General features: G+C 48.6%; 1 protein-coding gene across 2 annotated transcripts in view; it reads left to right on the top strand.

Moving 5' to 3' along the window:
• Positions 1-16625, top strand: part of STAU1 (staufen double-stranded RNA binding protein 1) — a 1155286-nt gene extending 1138661 nt beyond the window's left edge. For both annotated transcript variants that reach the window (XM_069651277.1, XM_069651276.1), the window contains one exon: positions 15680-16625. The gene's annotated coding sequence lies outside the window, so the exon portion shown is untranslated. The remainder of the gene's footprint in view (positions 1-15679) is intronic.
• Positions 16626-17475: the final 850 nt, after the last annotated feature.

The following is a 17475-nucleotide window of genomic DNA, read 5'->3' as shown; positions in this document are numbered from 1 at the left end:
GGAAAGGTGGTTATAATAGTTTTAGGTGCACCAACACATTTCTCGATGAAAAGCAATCTAGAGAAGGCAGTTGTAACAGATTTAGCCAAGGTCAATAGGCCTGTGCCAGAGTCAGTGGTAAAGGCAATGTGCCCAGGATCAAACTGTTCTAGTAGCTGCAGTAAAGTCTTTGTTTAACGAATTGAAAAGGAGGGTGCAGAAGGTAAAAGACAATGTTAGTCGATAGGGGCGGCCAACCCAGGAGATAAGTAAAGGATTTCAAACACCTTTAGCAGTACCCCTCGAAACAGGAGGCCTGGCGGAACAATGTACCTGAAAAAGGGGAGGCGGCTCCTGCGGTGGCGGTGGTTCCTGGCAGTTCCTGCAGTTCGTGGTATCTAGCAAAGGAAGAGAGGCTCTCGTCGTGGAGGAAGGTTCGAGTTACTGCACTGCCCAGGGAAGAAGCCACCTGCGGTGAGGCCAAAACTGATTAGAAGGTACGCTCCTTTAAATCGCGGTCGTGGTGGACGGGTGCCTGACTATCCGATCTCCGAGTGCTTGGCACTGGCGATTCGACCAAGGCAGGTCCTCGAAGGCGATTGGCAAACTGGTTGGTCCCACCAGCCCAAGGGAAGAAGGCTCTTGTAGGTGAAGATTTTCTCTTGTCATTGGAGAAAAGTGGTGAGGATCTGCAGCAGGGCTTCACTGGTGGTTCAGTCGTTGCAGTTGTCTTCAGCTTCTCTCCTCTTCGGTTTCTTAGTTCCAGTGGCAATGTCTTGCTCTTCCAGTCCTCAGGTCCCTGTTTTATGCAGAAAATCCCCCATTCATACAGCCTAGCTGTCACTCACAGTGGGGTGGTCATCCTGGCAGGAGACCCTCCAGCCCATCAGGGCAGAGTGCGACTTGGGTTGCTTAGGCAACCCTGTCCAGGGTGCCTACTCCCCCTCCCACACAATGGGTCTACCCCAGACTCGGTGGCGCCGAAAGGAGGGCTTCTTGGCAGAAGCCCGCCAAAAGGACGAACAAAGGATCCCCGACCTGGGTTAGGATTTCAGAGGAAGACACGAGAAAGAAATATTATTAAAGTTCTGTCAAAAAAAACCTACTGGATTAAAGTTAATAAAAAGATAAACCAGCGGTTCGTTAGAGGCTGTCAGTTAAAGTGGTAGCCTCGAACATGGGGAAATCCCATAGGAAAATATTTGCGGTCGAATATTTACGGTAGTAACCACTGCCACCAGCCATAAACTTTTGAGAGAGGGACTGTACGGTACCCTCTCGAAAAGGAACACCAGGGAAAAATGATTAACCCTTTCCAGTACTTCCATAGTAAGATGGGTTGTACTGGTTTTGTTCAAAACTATTGACTAGTAAAGTCAATGGGGACTTTACATGCCTTGTGAGACAGTAGTCAGTCCCAGGGTATGGAGTCTATGTTTGGGTGTCACTATGGCACCCCTGTGTTACTGCACTCAGGGTGCTTTGTAACACACATGTAAAAAGATGATACCTATGAGGGTGAGAAAAACCCCATAGACCGTAAGCACAAAAATAGGCAGACACATATACCAAAATACAACTAAGAGTGGGCAAAAGAGTCTCACTCTTAGTAAGAGTAAAAAAAATCAACCCCTGAAATCCAGCAAAGCTGCTGGGGACTCTATAGCTAAGGGAAATTAGCCTTATAAGAGAATTCTCCCTAACACAATTTAGCGGCCATTCTATTTAATCTGTATCTCGCCGATATCGACAATCTTTGGGCACATGTCGACTCTTTTCCGGTCAAACTAGGGACCTTGCCAATTAATTGGCTTGTTTTCGCCGATGACGTGATCCTGTTTGACCGGACTCCATTCGGCCTACAAAATAAATTGCATCACTTTTCGGTCTTTTGTGATCAACACAATCTCACGACAAATCCGGCGAAATCGAATATACCAGTCTTTACCAACAAAAGAAAGATAATATCTTACAAATGGCAAATGAATGAGATTGTCATCCCGCGTTCACTGGGCATGATCTAATTAGGTTATAATCTGCCTAATACCGACTCTATAGTGAAATGGCAATCTGCGATTACTATGAAAATCCTTCCTTTGATAGCACAGATGAAGATTGTACATCAGAAGGTTTGTAGGTTTTCCTTAATTCCTCTTACCGAGTTCCACCTTCTTAAGGTGGAAGCAATCATATTATATGGCCTAGACTTGTGCACATTATTTATTGGTTCCGTTCTAATTCCATCCAAGGTATGATCTGGAAGAAGGTCTAACACACTTCCTAATCCTATTATCATTCATGAACTGGGGCTTACATCTTTAGCATCAAGTTTCTATGGCAACGATTGTCAAACTTGTCAAAAATGCTACAACCTGTTCGGAATTCCTTATATGAGGATTTGGCCTCTAGGATAGCGAATGGCAAACCAAAATCATTGTTCCTATTGTATAATCTATTAAAACAAAGTTTTGAAACGATTGCGATGCACCCAGAGGACCTGTTAACATGGCCACAGATTGTAAAAAATAAATTGTATCAACATGATTGGGCAATTACATCTGACATGATTGGGACTTATAAATCGTATGGGGAATATGCAAAGTTTTGTCATAATCAAAAGCCTTACCTTCAATACATCAAGCCAGATCCTTGCAGCAATGTAAGAAGAATGTACATGTGTTTTAAATTCAATTTATTGGCAACTAAAGTACGCATGAAACATTGGAAAATCACCATTGGCACACCATACAATGATAGGTGTAGATTTTGCAAAATTGACACTGCAATTGAAACATTGAAACACCTGCTACTATACTGCGTGTTTTTTTAAACATGACAGGCAGAAATATCTAGGATCCTATGCGAAACTGGACAGCGGCTTTTCGCTTGAAACAATATGGTCACAATGTATGTGGGGGTATAGGAATTCTCTGATACTGGCTTTGTTTAATTTCTTGAAAGTATTAGAAAACAATCTTGGGTCATGGGAAAGTTGCAGTAATACTATAATTAATCCCCCAGTGTAATTATTCTTTCAGGTGTCGTTTGCACCTGGGAGCATTATTTAAATCGCAATAGCCAAAGGGTAAGCGAAGGGAGATCTAAAATTGTTGCGTCATCGCAGGTGTGACTATGAAATGGTCTTCGAATGAGAATTACCGTGGGTCATGTACTTTAACGCTGAATTACTAGCCTGTCGAAGGTATTGAATTATAGGTTTACAGCGGTTTTAGAAAAGGTTTGGATTGAGACGGTTGAAGTAATGTACAGAATATTGAGAATTTATGTAAGACTTCAGCTATATGGTTTTGTTGTGCATAGGACAGTCTCTTTTTAATAACTGTAAAATATTGTGTTGTATGTGTTGCTTTTATTTTAAATGTGTTTGTTTTTTTATTTTTTTGTAAGCAAGTGCAGTTGTAAGTCTTGTTTTTGTATGTGTTGTAAAGATGCTCGCATCAAAAACAATAAAAAAAAATAAAAGAGAGAAAAAAGAGAAACCGTACTGCCATTCAATCTGACAGTGGAGGCCTCAGTGCTTGAGGTTTGGGCTATGCCTGCTCCAATCCCAACAGCCGGCTGCGATCTGGTGAAAAAGCAGATTCCGGCGGTGCCGCCGCCCTAGAACCCAGCTTTTCTTTCCCTGCACGCTTTTCCTGAGAGCTTTGTGGTTTAAGCTGCCAGGTCACGCTTGAAGTTGTCCTTCCACTCCTTACCCTCTGACAGGGTTTTGTCTTGGGCAGTCCGGGCTTATGGGCCGTAAATGCGTCCTGTGCCCTGGCGAAGTTCTCTTTTTGCCTATGGACCGCAGTCTCCAGCGCTGCTGAGCACCTACAGGTAATGTGAGAGATGGTTTTGTGGCCCTGGTCTGTGATGGCAGGGAGGCAACAAATATTGCAGTTTGGCCTCCTGGATGAGGACCTCAGTTTTCGCTCCTGACATTTGGGTGAAACTCCTATACATGCCTTTTGAAGACAAGAAATTGTTTTGGGCAAAGACAAATTAGTTTCTCTAGAAGTTCCAGTCCTCACTGTAGACTGTCAAATATCTGGCACCAGCGGTTCAGCAGCCTGCTGCCCCCAAGAATAGAGGGAAGAGATGTTAACCCTTCCCCACCTCCTCCTACACCAACAAGGGTCAGGCTACCTCTGGCAAACGGCAAATCCAACGCCGTCCAGCCAGGGGAAATGGCTGAGGTGCTCCAAGAGAAGGCTTGTCAGCCTCGCCCATACCCTCTGCAGCCCCAGGTGTGGACCGTTGAGAAATGTTGTCTCACCATGTCCCATGCATGGGCGTATAGGTCTTTCACCAGGATTATTGCCTCCCCTTTGCTCAATGCCCTCCAGACCATGCTCCGTACAGATCCTTTTCTCTTGGAGGTGTTATGTCGGCTTATGTGAGGGGGGCTATACAATAGAAACAAGGTATCGGCTGATACTGTCTTTTTTGGGTTGTCGAAGAAAGATGGGGGCTTTGACTCCCATACTGGATCTGTAACTCCTGAACTTGTACCTCCGCATGGGTAAATTCAAGATGGTTACTCTTGTGCAGATCCTTCACGCCCTCGACCTGCATGACTGCCTCTTTTCTCTGGATCTCCTGGATTCCTTCTTCCTTGTCGATTCACCTAAAGCAAAAGCAGTACCTGAGATTTGTTGTAGGCCATTGCCACTACCAGTTCAAGGTTTCACCGTTGGGTCTACCTTCAGCACACAGGGTCTTCATGATGCTGCTGGCAGTGGTAGCGGCTCGCCTGGGGAGAGAAGGCATACTTGTGTCTCCCTACATGAATGAGTGGCTCGTCCGGTCTCGCTGCGCAGACCAGGCATCGCCACATCTCTTCCACACATATAGCTTGCACTGCTGGTGCTTTTCCTTGACCTCCAAGAAATGTAAGGTTTTACCATGCCAGTCCTCAGATTAATCGGTACTGTCTTGGACACTCACCATTCCCACCCATGGACCGGGTGATGAACATCTCCAAGATGGCTGATGTCCTCCACTCAAAGGAGAGTGTTCTGGCCTCAGACTTGCGCTCACTGGGTTTCATGGCCTCCTGCATTCTTTTTGTGCTGGATGCTTGGCTTCACAGATTGCTCAGTGGCTTCTCAGTTGTAAGTAGTCTCATTTTAAAAGGCATGCTTCAGGCCTGCTGCAAGTCTTGGTGAGTGTGTCCCAGGACCTAAGGTGGTGATCCCTACAAGACAACCTGTTGCAAAGCATGTTGCTTTGGCAATCTTGGCCCTGACTGACCTAAGTCACAGATGCATCCTGTGCTTCTGGGCTCTGGAGAACTAAATGTATGACGGATGCCCATCTCGCCAGGAAGGAGAACATTATTGTGGATGCCTTCAGCAAACAGAATTCAGCCTCGCACGAGTGGGATCTCTGTCAGGAAGTTTTGGAGGAGGTTTTCTCCAGTGGTGGGGAGGCTCCTCCGGCGAATCTCTTCGCTTCCAGTGTGAACAGGAAGTGAGTTGTATCCTCCAGGGAATTTCCTCGACATGGAGCTCTGGGGGATGAAGTGACGTTTAATTGTGGACGTTTGACCTACTCTGTTCCCACCGATACCAGTCATCCTGCTGGTTCTCATGAGGCTACCCCTGTTTGGGACCACATTTGCGGATGACGTCCCAGACATGTTCCCCTCTGCTCAAGACCGTGTGTCTGTAGGTGGTGCACATCTTCATCCCTGGTGCCTGATGAGTGATCTGGGCCCTTTTCAGACTCTCTAGCTTATCGTGATTGCACAAAATGCCTTAAGAATGGTCATTTTTTAACAAAATGCACAAAGGGCAAGGTTCTCAGCTTTATTTTGCCACAAGTGATGACAAGTGTTTACTTGTATCAAAAAAGGGAGCAGCCCATTCAACAAAGGGCATCTGAATGGGTGCATTTAGCTGCCCCGTTTCACCTCTTTGCACAAATTAGGGGGTGTTTCTGGGCATTTCAAAGCACAGCCCGAATTCACAAACAGGACGTGCTTTTAAATGGGCAGAAAACTAAGGCAACCCAATGCACCCGCTTTCTAATGGATCCTTTCCGCCACGGGATTCCTCATCTATATCCATATCCCAGCACAACTATTCTTTGTAAACTTTTCTGTCGCTAGGGGCCGCTGTGCAACTCTGCATCAGGTTTGTCCGATGCCTCCACGAATCTCGTGCGGGAAGTGACGCTGGGGATCAGTAGAAGTAGCTTCACCGCGCCCATGGCCTCAGTTCCTTATTTCCATGCACTATCTATCAGGAATATGGATGTCGAGCAAAAAATGGATAGATCGAGGTAGTCTCTCCGATTGGCACAGCGTGTGCTTGTACTGCCTTGGGTGAGAACCACGACCCCCAGGATTGAGGGTCATGTCAGTCTATGCATCCCAAGGCCCTTGGGGAGTGTGAGGCAAAGCTGTTCACCTTCCTCCACAAGGAGAAGTTTCTGCTGTATCGATCGAGCTCACACAGCACGAATCATCATTCCGAAGACTGAGTGAGCCCTCTCATCACCACTTGTCTTTCTCCAAGAAAAAGAACCACCACTCCAGGAGTTCTCAAGTTCGGTTGGCGCAGGTACCATTCCCAATCCTCCATGAAGGACGAATGGGAAAGGTTTTGCTGGAGGATGATTGACCTCTTTGCCCAGGCACCGGCCACAGCACCCGTGGTGCAAGCAGAGTTGTCTTTGCCACCGAAGGGGCCCACTGTGTCTTCCGTAACTGGCAGGGTGCCCTCGAGTCACCATCCCATCAGCGCTATAGACTCCACACTCCATGGGATTTTGCCTTGCACCTTTGTGTTAAAAATGTATGACATTTAGGACGGCAAGGGTGAGCTGGTCCCTCTTTGGTTTAGAACCAAACATGGGTCCTAGGGAAGAGAGGGATTTCCCAGAGGTGGTTCATGCAGGTGGTGACGTGCTGGACCTGCCTTCTGGCATGCAAGGAGCTAGTTGTTTGGAGACCTCCCCGGAGGTAGACATTCTGCCACCTCCTACTCCAGGCAGTTCTCCGGCTGCTTTTCAGTGCCTGATGGTGAAGGTAGCAAATGCCTTGGGTCTCTCTGCGCCGTCTGGACAGAGAACTGGCAAGGAAGTGCATAGGCCTGTGCCTTCAGACCCGGCTTTCCTCTCCACCCATGCTTTGCCTTTAAAGCCTGGTAGTGCAGGCTGCAACAGCAAGCCTGAAGACCTCTCACTTCCCGTCCCTTCCACCGGACAGGGAGAGCAAGAGACTGGACGTGTGGGGCAAGAAGATGTTTGCGTCAGGCGTTCTTGCACTGTGCCATGAATGCATCTTGCACCATGGCAAAATTCTCTTTTGGCCTCTCGTCTGCTGTAGCCAGTGCGGCTGAGCATGTCCCAGAAGGGGAGATGGGGGTGGCTTTCTGTTCCTCGTCTCAGATGGTAAGGAGGGAGCGCAGCAGATACTGCAATCTGGCCTAGACACAGCTGACTGTGTGGGTAGATCCATGGTTACTGGCACTGTGGTTAGGCGCCTTCTTTGCTTAGGAAGTCAGGGTTTGCGCCCAATGTGCAGACAAGGTTGCTTGATATGCAGTTTGATGGACAAAACTTGTTTGGAGCCAAGACTGATGATGGCCTCCAGAAGATTGTTGTCTAAAGCTACTACAAAGTCTTTGGGACTCTAAGTCCAGCCGGATATCACACAATCCTGCTCATGAGGCAGGGGTTTTCGCCCCTTTCCGCCGTTTACCCAGAGAGGCTGTGGGCCTGCCACCCCAGGAAGAGGCCAAGGCAGACTCTTCCCAAGGGGTGGAGGAAGAGGTGCGCAGAGAGGGGTAATAGCAGTGGCCGCTGTGTCTTCTGCCCCCCAGGGCGCTATACCTCAGTGACGGGGCTCAAACACCCGTCACCGGTAGGTGGAAAGCTATCCTTGTTCGGAAGGGAGAGGGCAAAGATAACTACCGATGCTTGGGCCTTCCAGGTCATCAATCGGGGGTATTGCCTCCCTTTTCTACAACGCCAATTGGACTACTGTTCTCGATCCACCTGTCTTTCCCCGGACTCTATCCTACTGGAGGTGGTCCGCCAGCTTCTGGTGAAGAACGCTATTAAACCAGTCTCAATGCTCAGAATGAGGGAAGGGGTGGTACTCCACCTACTTTCTGGTGCCAAGAAGGGAAGAGGCATGCGGCTACTGAATTTGTTTCTCAACAAGGACAAATTCAAGATGGTCTCTCAGGCCCAGATCCTGCAAGCCCTCCATCTGCAGGATTGGCTGGTTTCCCTGGACCTTCAGGACGCTTACTTCCATGTGCCGATTCATCTGAAGCACAGGCAGTGCTTGAGGTTCGCAGAGGGCCAGCAACATTCCCAATTCATGGTCCTGTCGTCTGACTTTTGTTGGCGCCCAGGGTTTTCACCAAACTGATAGCACTGGCAGCGGATCTACAGGGTGTTCACATCTTTCACTACCTGGGCGACTTGCTCGTCCGAGCTCGCTCACTGTAGCTAGTGTTTGAGCATTTGCTCTGTACATGCACTCTTTTGCACGTTTTGGGATTTTCCCTGAACTTCAAAAAGTCTCAGGTTCTGCTGTACCAGGCTCTCCAAATTATCGCAGCTGTCTCGGGCACTCGCCTGGGCAGGACTTTTCCACCCAAGGATCGAGTGGGGAACATTTCCCAGATGGTCTGTCTTGTAGTCACAGACACGATTGCGAGCCACAGCTTTTCAGTGCCTTTTGGGCCTCATGGCATTTCATTTTGCATCCTAATGTTGCCAGAGGCAAGGCTACACATGAGATTGCTTCAGTGGCTTCTTCGTTGCCAATGGTCGCAGTTTCAGGGCCAGACGTTGGAACATCTGGGGGTCTCTAGTCGAGTGGCCCTGTATCTAGCGTGGTGTGCCAAGCGGGACAACTTGCTGAAGGGCACGTTGTCAACATTTTTGGCCCCATGTGACAGTGTTCACAGAAGTCCGATCTTAGTGAGCAGCCTGTGTTCTCCCGCTGAGTCTCTGGAACACATACACTTGCTGGAGCAGAGTGCAATCAGGCTGGCCCTGGTCGCTTTCATCCCCTCTGTAAAACGCAATTCTGTGCTGATCCTACAGAGACAGCATGGTGGCCATGCACTACCTCAACAAGCAAGGTGAGGGGGTTGCTGCCTCATTGCAGAGAAGCAGTGGTTCAGATGACTTCCAGAGCTTTTTGATAGCTGTAGTGTCCTTGCTGTTTCCTCCTCTAGGTAATACTTTGGGAGTCTATAATAGAGGAGAAATCTGTGGGATGATAAAATCCATTAACGTGCCTCTCAGTAATGTTCTTTCTGATGGATGTGCCTCCCAAGGATTCACCATTGCCCTCCAATCCTGCTGTACTTGGCAGATAGCTAGTACACCTTTCAGTACTCTTACGTCCCATCGCCTTTCCTCCATACTGTATGGGTGTCCCTTCCAAGGGGCGGGAGACGGAACCTTTTTCACCAGAAAAAACCTTCTTCCGCTTTAAATTTAGAGGCGCGGCCCAGGGAGCATGCGCTGCCCTGACTCCGCCCTCCGGCGCCACACCTCAGTCCCCTTTTCCGCATCGACGGGAACGGGCCGAATTCACCAGCGCTCCTGGGTTTGGCTTCAGCCATGTAATTCCACGCGCAGATACTTCTTCTCTTTGTCTTTTCTTTTTGTCTTATCTATCATTCAGGTACTCGGGCCTCAGGCTTCACGCTCCTTCCCGGCGCATGTCGACTTCCACAGGGTTCAGCAGGTGTCCATCCTGCAACGGGCTCTTCCCAACTTCAGACCCCCATGCCCTCTGCCTACGTTGCCTTGGCTCAGACCATGGTTGGATCATGTTCGGCGTGTGACTCGCTGTCTTCGAAGGCGCTGAAGAACAGACTAGCCAGGTGGAGGGAGCTCTTCCAGAGGTCGCCTACAGAGGATCTTAAGAACTTCGTGAAGCCCAAGGTAGGGCCAATATTTTCTAGCGCACCCCTCAAGGGAGACTCCTTCCCAGCTACCGTCTTACGGGTCAAGGGGTCCGTGGATCCTCCCGGGCGCAGTGTCGAGGGACCAGAAGGTTCTTGTACCGGGTCTACACCCGAGGGGCTACACCCTTTTACCGGCACAATGGCTGAGGGGCTACGCCCTAATACCGGCAATACGTCTGAGGGGGCACCTAAACGCAGCTCTACCAACCCATGGGTCGAGGGTGTCATACCTACTGGGCTGAGGCCCAAGGAGCAGGATAGGCCTTGTGATCCACCTGCAAGAGTCTTGGACGAGGCCGGGCCTAGCGGGCTGAGCAACACGTCGCAGACACATGGCAGGCAGCTAGACAAAATGGCCGCTGTACCAGAAAGGGGCACCCGTCCGACGCCATTCCACAAATTCGGCGAAGGAGTGTCAAGGTGGGACTAGCTTCAACCAGGTACGTGGTCTACAGTCTACCCTTCATTTGAGCAGGGAAACTTTCCTTTGTGTCCATATGGACAGGGTATGCAGCGGCCCCAGCAGCCCCCGCTACCCTGTCGGTACCCCCTGCCACCTCTGTGGCCAGTGAAGAGGTGCTCTTCGAGAAGTTTCTCGGCCTCATGAGGTCTCCTCAGATGGGGGTTATCATCAAAGACGCAGTCAGGGAAGTCCTCCCTGTCATGCTAACAGCACCACAGACGCCTCCATCGGGCCCCCGGGCCCCGGTGTAGCGCCTCCTCCGGCTCCACAGCCAGCTCTGCAACTCTTTGCCGCCTCTTCAGCCTCCAGCTGCGGTCCCTGTACCCCAGCCTCTGGCGCCATCTACTCCTCCTCCACAAGATCCTCCAGATCCGCAGGATACGGACGAGGAGGAGGATCTGGACACTTCATCCTCAGCCATGGCCTTCCATGAATGTCTTGCTGGCCTTGCAGAGTACCTGGGCCTCCCCCAACCCGATGTCGAACAGCCTGCTGAGGGGGTTCTGGCTGAAGTCCTCACTAGACGCCCCTCTGCCAACACAGGGATTCCACTGCATACTGATGTAGTCTCCGTGGCCAGGAAGGGTTGGCTCAAGCCCCACTCGGTCCAGCCGGTCAACCGCCTCATGGACGCCAAGTACAGGCAGCTGGAGGGGGGGATACAATCTTGCTCTCGACCTATCCTCAGCCACACTCCTCGGTGATCGCTATGGCATCACTATACTCCAAGCCTCAGTCGTCCTCCGCCGCCTCCTCTGTGGCACTGCTAGGCAAGGAGGAGAAGATCTTGGAGGCGTACGGCAAGATCTACTCCAACGCCTCCTTGCACCGACATCAGGCCAACGCAGATGCCATGCTGGCTGCCGCCAACTAACGGTTATGGCGGGAAATTGTGGACTTCCTCCCGGAACTCTCCACCCAATGCCAAAGGCGGGGCTAGCGGAAGCCAAGCTCGTGGTGCATGACCTCATGGAATCCACAGTGGCTCATATCGATACCTCAGGCTGTGCCAGCTGCATTGCCACGGACATGAGAACAGCCTGGCTCCGGGCAATGAAATTCAACCCGGATGTCCAGGAGCGCATTCTAGATCTACTGTTCGAGGGGATGACCTCTTCCACTCCTCTACGGACCAAAGAGCTGAACAAAAAGAACAGCTCACAAACGGCAAAGTCTTTATTCATTCTTACAAAGACCACGCCCAAATTGTACACCCAATCTCAGCAGCCCTCAGAGAAGGGTCGTACATATGGAGGGTTCCGCGGCTTCCACAAACACAGATCCAGGCAGCCGGACCGCTCGCAGTCTCGGAATCGGTGCAAACAACAAAAAGGGGCAAGGGGTAAGGGCTTTTTACAGTCTCCCTCCTCAGCCTCGGAGGGAAAGGAGGCATGACACGCCCCTTCGTGTCCACGTGTCTCCGGTGGGGCGCAGGCTTGCTCTCCATGCACAATTCTGGCACCAGAATTTCACGGACCCCTGGATCCTCTCTGTAGTATCCACAGGGTACCGCCTTCCTATCCCAGCCTCTCCTCCCTCCTCCCCTCCACTACCACAGGTTAGGACAGCAACTCTTTTGGCAAAGATCCGGTTGCTCGTAGAGAGCCAGGCAGTGGAGGAAGTTCCAGCCTCCCAGTGAGGCTTTGGCTTCTACTCCAGGATTTTCGCCATTCAGAGGAAGAACCAGGCGGGCCTGAGAGTTGTGCTGGACGTTTCCAACCTCTCCTTACCCCTGCAAAAATTCAAGATGGTTACGCCAGCTTTTATATCAGAGACATTGGACAAGGAAGACTGGATGTGCTCCCTGGACCTGAAGGATGTGTACCTACACATCCCGATTTGGCAGCCCCATCGTTTATTCCTATGGTTCAGGATCATGGGCTACCATTTACAATACAAAGTCCTTCCGTTTGGCCTCTACTCGACCCCCAGGGTCTTTACCAGAATCATGAATGCTGTAGCGGCCCTCTTCAGAGCGCAGGGCCTCCACATCTACCCCTACCTCGACATAGATGTAGCCTCAGGGCTACTTCTCCGGAAGCGGTTCACCACTCTTCCCGTGCCCTTATGAACACACTGCACGACCTGGGCTTCTTGCTCAACCTCAAGAAGTCACAGCTGGAGCCTACGCAGACTCTGACATTCCTGGGACTCATTTGGGACATGTGCTCCGAGAGGGTTTTCCCGTTGGAAGACAAAATCTCGGCCATCAGCGGGCCACTGCCCACTTCCTCAGCAGAGAGGTGACCTCGGCATGGTGGTATCAACATCTCCTGGGTCTACTAGCGGCGGTCCTGTTAGCCGTGCCGCACACGAGACTAAGCATGAGAAGGATTCAGCTGCACTTCGTGGCCTCATGGAATCGGGAGCGGGACTCGTAATCTGAGATGATCAACGTTCCTCCATCTCTCCACCCGGACCTAACTTGGTGGTCCATGGACTGCAACCTACGGACGGGCAAGCCCTTTCGGACACCCTCTCCGCAGGCAACCAACACCACAGACTCCTTGCTCGAGGAGCCACCCTGGACGATCTCTCGGTCCACGTCACATGGACTCGACAGGAGCAGGAATACCACATCAATTGGTTGGAGCTGAACGCCATCTGGCTAGCGCTCAGAGCATTCCTACCACTTCTCGAGGGCAAGGTTGTCCTCATCCAGACAGACAAATCGATCAGCATGTACTACGTCAACAAGCAGGGAGGCACCAGATCCCCCTCCTCTGTGCAGACTGGCGATCAGCATGTGGGAATGGGCCTTGGAAAAGAAATGCATCTCTCGGCAGTCCACCTCCCGGGGGAATCCAACCTGGAGGCGGACATGCTCAGCAGGCTGGGAGCGGTCAATTACGAGTGGCAGATAAACCACCTCGTTATTCAGGAGATCTTCAACAAATGGGGTTATCCCCAAGTGGATCTCTTTGCCACCTGGCACAACAAGAAGTGTCCCCAGTTCGCATCCTGGCAGGGTCAGGGCCCCGGCTCTCTGGGCGACGCATTCCAACTCCAGTGGACCGGCATGAAAGCCTACACCTTTCCACCTCCCCCCCCCCCCCCCTGATCCACAGGGTAATTTGCAAGATCAAGGAGTCTCACCGACTCCTCATCATTTTGATAGCTCCATGGTGTCCTGCCAGGCCATGATTTTCGGAACTACTCAGCCTCTCGCTGGTGCCCCTCATACACCTTCTGACGGGCCGAGCATATTTTCTGGCGCAGGAGAGGGGGGAGAATCAATCCACCGTGCGCCAGCGAAACTAGCCCTCACAACGTGGTACCTGAGCAGGTAGCGCTTCGGCACCTTAGCCTTTCACAGGCCAATCTGGAGATCATACAGGGTGCCAGGAGCAAGGCCACCAGGGCCCATTACAAAAACAAATGGACCGATTCTGCCACTGGGCAGACTCCAAGGGAATCGACCCCTCGGCCTGCAGTTTGGACGACGTGCTCTCCTTTTCGGCACACCTCGCTCATTCGGGCGTACAGGTGGACACCTGCCGCACATACCTTGCAGCCATCGGGGCTTACAGGAACTCTGAGGAAGGCATCTTTTCCTCCTCCAACCCTATAGTCAAACATCTGACTGGTCTCGCTAGGCTCTACCTGCCCGTCAAGAGACCGCACCCAGTTTGGGACCTTAACATAGTCTTGGGCGCCCTGGCGCACAAACCATTCAAGCCAATGGCGTCCGTGGACATTAGGCTGGTCACCATCAAGACGGCCTTAATAGTCCGTCTTACCTCGGCTCGCAGAGTCCGCGAGGTCCAGGCGCTGGTCGCCTCTGAACCATATACCACCTTTCACAAAGAGGTTGTAGGTCACAGAGTGCTGCACTGCATGTATGTCAGGCGTGCCCTAAAATTCTACTTGGACAGGTCAAAGGGCTTCCACAAGTCGGACGCTCTGTCACTTTCGGAGGCTCGAGGACAGGCTATCGGGCATCTAAGGCCTCCATATCCTGCTGGACTGTCTCTGCCAAGCGTATGAGGGCCAGCACAAGCCGCTCCCAGCCAACATGCATGCCCACACAGTCAGAGCCAAGGCAACGGCCATCACATTCCACCACCATGTCCCTTGGCAAGTCATAAGCAGAGCGGCCACTTGGGCCTCTCCCTCGGCTTTCTGTAAGCATTACTGTTTGGATGCCGGCTCTAGATCTGATGCGGCTTTCGGACAGGCAGTTCTCAGGAACCTATTTGCTTAAGGAGGATCTCCTCTCCACCCTGGGGCTACAATCAGTTGTAATCGCCCATACAGTATGGAGGAAAGGGGACGGGACGTAAGAGTAAATATAAGTTACTCACCGTAGTGACTAACTTACTCTTAGTCCATAGTTCTCTTTCCTCCATATGTCCCACCAACCTCCCCCCTAATAATATTGGTGTCATTAGGCAATGTTAAATCTATTGTCGACGTGCCAATGGGGACTGAGGTGTGGCGCCGGAGGGCAGAGTCAGGGCAGTGCATGCTCCCTGGGCCGTGCCCCAGCGCGCCTCTAAATTTAAAGGAGAAGGTTTTTTTCTGGTGAAAAAGGTTCCGTCTCCTGTCCCTTGGATGGGTCGCCCATACAGTATGGAGGAAAGGGGACTATGGACTAAGAGTACGTTAGTCACTACGGTGAGTAACTTATAATTTCTGCGTTACTAGGGAAAAAGTGTGGAACTAAGGTCTCAGGGTGAGCCACCTCTATATATACTGGCCCAACATCATGTCTGTGGCATAGAAGCATCAAGTGGAGCAGTGCTGAGCCCCTAGTTGCGGAAAGGTATCAGGAGAGCAGCTGTGCTGCGAGAAAAATATAATGGACCAGGAATATGTGGGAGGAACATCAATCAGAAAGAACATTACAGATGGGTAAGTAATTTCCTCTATTGTAGAGGTTGCTAGCTTATTTATATATTTGTTGGTATTGTCTGTAATGCTCTTAAATTGGTTTGTAATGTAAGTGGGATTTTGTTTTCTCTACATTTCAAATGAACATGCAATACAAAACTCCACTATCATAACATCTCAACCATATCTGAATAATCTGTGATCTATTTAACAGTTCTTTACTAATATTAACTAAAGCAGCAAAATGCATTTCATTGTGACATATCTGGTTTTCAAACTTGACTAGTGAGCAATTTCAAATGTCAATTTCTTCTGCTCAGCTCTGTTAGCTTTTTTTTTAATGCCTCATTCCCCCAAAAATCTGTCACACCATTGAGCTCTGCCCACACAGTTATACTGCTGTATAAATAGATTTGTTTTGTTTGTTATTCATCCTTAAAAAATCCGTTTTGTTTTCCAGATGGCTGAAACAAGAAATGGATAACACCACCCTCCACAAACCGGCTAACTCAAACACTTTGGGACAAACACTGGACAGTACTGCCTAAATAGGCATTTGACTGCATCCAAACCCAAAAGCACCATAGAAAATCAAATGCTTGTACCGTGTAACTTTACTGATTTAGATTGCTACAGCATTTACATCCTTCTGTAGTTTCTAAACCAAAATAGTTGCTGTTTCTTCAAATTATAATGAAATACAATTTTTCAGTTTCTTTTGAAGGTATATGAAGTTTTTTAATTTGTATCTCAGAAAAGGCAGTTTAGAAATGTTGTCAGACTAATCCTAAACCAAAAAAAGATCATATCCATAAATGTAGTTATATTTTTTGTTTTTTTAATTGAATTAGAAAAGTATAGTTTGCAGGAACTCAAGTACTTGTTTAAAATATATAGTTCAGTCATTGAACATTAATTTAAATCTCCAACGGTTGTGTAAATTAAATATTTTAGGACTTTTTAAACAGTGTTACTTAATCATTTAAGTTTTTCTTTGGATTGCGTTTTTATTTTATTGCAACAAGAACATAATTGTTTCTATCTTAGTTTAATGATTATACAACGTGTATGTAGGTCACAAAAATTATCACTGCATTTCAAGATGTGATCTCCAGGTAGCATATTAAAAAATGCAAATTGATTTTCCTTGAGTGCTTTATACTGTTTAATTACATCTCCATGTAGGGCTGAGAAAATACCTAATGTTTATATATAAACTGTGTTGCTTTTGATGTTGTGTTATTGTCCACAGAGATGTGTACAATAGGTTTTTGCTTATGGTCCGGTAAAGCACTATAACCTTGCAAGTTAAGTACTGCTTTGGTTCATTGTTTACTATGGAATTTTTTCCCCCCATGGAATGTAAGTAAAACGTAGTGTTTGTCACCAATAAATGGGAAAAGTGATGTTTGGTGAATGTATTTTTATCCAGGTTGACCCGCTTAAGGTTTTGTTTATGATGGTCTAGTGTGAATTTAAACTACAATCAATTTGCCTTTAAATTCAACCCAGGCTAGCATGTCATGCCCAAAGTCAAATGTGATACTGTCATTTTTATTAAAAAGTATTTAAATATTTGAGTTTATGAAACTATAATAGTAGAGCGCAGTATTAATATTAAATTATAATTGAAAATTGAAGCCTACACACTTCTTTTATATGAGCAATAACATTGTTTTCACACACTATCTTCATTTTGAATCGCACTGTATCATGATCCATAAATTAACAAAGTGAAATAATGTAGCCGTGCAGGAGAAATGGAAATCAATAAAATGACCTATAAATGAATGTAGACCAGGATACTCTTAGATTTGTGGGTAGCATTTTGTTTCCAGATGTAACGTTTTCATTATTTTATAGCTTTCTGATTTAATTGAAACCTAACTCTTAGGGCAGTTTTAGCTCAACTGCTGAGTGTCTTAAAGTGTGTTTAAAAAAAAAAAGAAAAAAAATACTTTTGTTGTGCCAACTGGAGTTATTTAGGGTGACCACCTAACAGAACCAAACTACTCGTGTGTATTCTGACGTTCGCAATTTTGTATTTGACTCATTGATTCAAAATAGCCAACTCCTAGGCCACTCATTTGTTTTTTTTTCGTTTTTGAATCCCATGCCATTCTTAGCATCTTCTCTGATATTCAACATGTTACAGATTTTTGGATGCTCTGAAATTAATCATGCATTGCAGACCATTTTTTCAAACTTGGTGTTGTAGTGTTTTTTTCGAACAGTACTGGTAAATCCTGAACCTTT

Source organism: Ambystoma mexicanum, chromosome 3p (genome assembly GCF_040938575.1).
Source record: "Ambystoma mexicanum isolate Mex_15411 chromosome 3p, UKY_AmexF1_1, whole genome shotgun sequence".
Classification (NCBI taxonomy): Eukaryota; Metazoa; Chordata; class Amphibia; order Caudata; family Ambystomatidae; genus Ambystoma; species Ambystoma mexicanum.
This window is presented reverse-complemented; position numbering and strand designations above follow the sequence as displayed.